Below are 2968 nucleotides of genomic sequence, written 5' to 3'. Positions count from 1 at the left end.
ATTTTTAATTTTTCAGCTGAACGATGCAAATTATTTTTTTAAATTTCCAGGTATCTCTCTTTATTCATAATGCTGTCGATGAATTCCAAAATCCCAGTTCCTTCAGTTCCCATATAACCCCACAATAGTACACTACCACCTCCGTGTTTTACAGTAGGAACGGTGTGCTCTGTTTTGAAGGCAGTATTTGGCTTTCTCCAAACAATTTGACGACCATCAGAGCCAAATAAATTGATTTTGGTCTCATCGGAAAATATTACGTTGTTCCAAAACGATACATCACAATTATTAGGTCGTGTAGTATGAAATGAGTAGATTCTCGAAATGCCACATTCAACTGCGAATAACTTCACTCTAAATCTATATTTGGACTTGACTTTTTTATGTGGAAAAGGCACATTCTTCCTCTTTCGATCAGAGTTTAAAGTGTTCAAAATTATTGAAAACTTTTATTTTTATAAACATTTTTGTGCAGCCATGCAAAATAGTGAAATTCGTGTGTTAATGAAATATGAGTTCCACCGTGGAACCACAACAGCTCAGACGGCTCGCAATATTAATGATGTGTTTGGTACTGAAGTCACTTCACAGCGAACAGTATCTCGTTGGTTCATGAAATTTCGTTCTGGCAATTTTGACCTAACAAATGAACCACGTGGACGACCTGGAACTCAAGTGGATAACGATTATCTGAAAGTGTGGAAGCGTGGTGGAAGCGAATCCACGTCAAAGTGCAAGCGAATTATCGTTAATATTCAGTGTAACCAAAAAAACAATATTGACTCATTTGGCTGAAATTGGTAAGGTGAAAAAGCTGGACAAGTGGGTACCGCATGAGTTGAGCGACATGCAGAAAGAACGACGTCTCGAAGCTTGTGTTTCTTTGAAATGGATCCTATATGACAATACCAGACGTTCATCGCAGTGGTTGGATCAAGATGAACCACCAAAACATTGTGCGAAAAAAAAATCTTCATCAAAAGAAGCTTATGGTGTCCGTTTGGTGGTCCAACGCAGGTGTCATCCATCACAGTTTCATGAAACCTGGTGAATCGATTACGGCTGATGTCTACTGCCGACAACTGACCGAAATGATGAGGCAACTGACGGTTAAGCAGCCAAGATTAGTCAATCGAAGCGCACCGCTATTGTTGCACGACAACGCTCGGCCACACACCGCACAAGTCACCTTGGCCAAGCTACAGGAGTTGGAATTGGAAACTCTTCGTCATCTACCGTATTCTCCCGACTTAGCACCCACTGATTACCACTTCTTTCGAAATTTGGATAACTTCTTGGTAGGGAAAACATTCAACTCCGACGAGGCTGTCAAAGCTGCCTTCCAAGAGTTTATCGACTCCCGGCCTGCAGGCTTTTACAGCAGGGGAATCAATGAACTTCCCGTTAAATGGCAGAAGTGTATTGATAATGGTGGTGCATATTTCGATTGACAATAAAAACATTTCATATGGAAAAAAAAATGACTAAAGTTTCAATTCAATTCTACTCATTTCATACTACACGACCTAATAATTTGCTTTCTCATATCAATTGATATTTCGCTTCGAACACGTGCCATTTTTGTTTAAGATGATTTACTAATGCAAGTAACTACAGAAAACAACTGACATATAAAGCCAAGAAGTCCTAAGTGCGTAAACAACTTTTTTTTCTAAATTCCGTAGATATTTTATAGATTATTTGCAGGCGTATCTTTAATTTTGTATCATCGTAATTCGCTTTGGTTTCTTAAAATATTCAAAATCCGTTGTAAAAGTACTTGTTTGAAATTTCTTTTCTTAATATAATATTGTTGACATTGTAAGACTTATTTAGATGCAGAATCGGCGTTCAAAAAGTCGGTTAAAATTTGAAAATTAGAACCATATTTGATAAATTCAGAGGTGTATACTCAATTATGTGAGTAACTGTATATCGTTGGGAACTTCAACTTTTGATGTAAAACTGCTCAATAATCTACCCTTGTGAGGACGTCTGCTATGACCCATTTTGAGATAAATAACAGCTATATTTCTTCGGAATTCCTTGATGGATGTTTTATTATTGTAATGTAATAAATTGTACAAAAGAAAGTTGTTTATTACAGCCATATCTATAATACGGGTTACTAGACACCAGTACTATTTCTTTCCTCTTATACTCACTGAGTATTTTTCCAGGAGCCAGTCATGATCATCTACGCCACTCATGTACTTATAATTATACAGGGTGTAACTTAAATAATGTCATTAATTTTAAGAGGCGATTCCTTATCATATTTTATGAAAAAATGTTTATACATATAAACATGTGTCCTAATTTGCATCATTTTCGAGATACAGGGCGTCAAAGTTTTATTAAAAATCGATTTTTTATTAATTATTCAAAAAGTTTTGCACCGATTTTGATGAAACTTGGCATGTTTGTTAGCATTAATGAGGGGCTACATTTGACGTTATTACGTTTTAAATAATAATTCCCGTGGCGTCGCAAATGATTACCTAATTGATATTTATGGTGTGATTGCAAACTCAAGTAAATTTTAATTTTTTCCAAAAAATTAAGCGAGTCACAAAAAAAGTTAAAGACAAGAAAGTTGTATTTTTAATTGTTTAATCTGATACAAATATTAAATTCAGAAAAAACGATGACAGGCAATAATTTAATTAAATGTTCAAATTGTTTTTCCTCCACTTCCATACAATATTAAAAACTTTGCTCCACTTCCGAACGAACATTTCTAAGCATTCCAGTCCTTATTGCACGACATTCTTGAACAATTCCCCGACGAAACTTCTCAAGTGAGTTTGGTCATGTTGCATAAATTTTCGACTTTAAGTGTCCCCCTAGGAAAAAGTTTAGAGGCATTAAATCTAGCGATCTGGGAGGCCACTCAATTGAATCTCTACGTCCTATCCAATAATTTGGAAAGTTATGATTAAGAAAATTATGCGCAGCTGCAGCGACA

Source organism: Euwallacea similis, chromosome 37 (assembly GCF_039881205.1).
Source record: "Euwallacea similis isolate ESF13 chromosome 37, ESF131.1, whole genome shotgun sequence".
Lineage (NCBI taxonomy): Eukaryota > Metazoa > Arthropoda > Insecta > Coleoptera > Curculionidae > Euwallacea > Euwallacea similis.
This window is presented reverse-complemented; position numbering follows the sequence as displayed.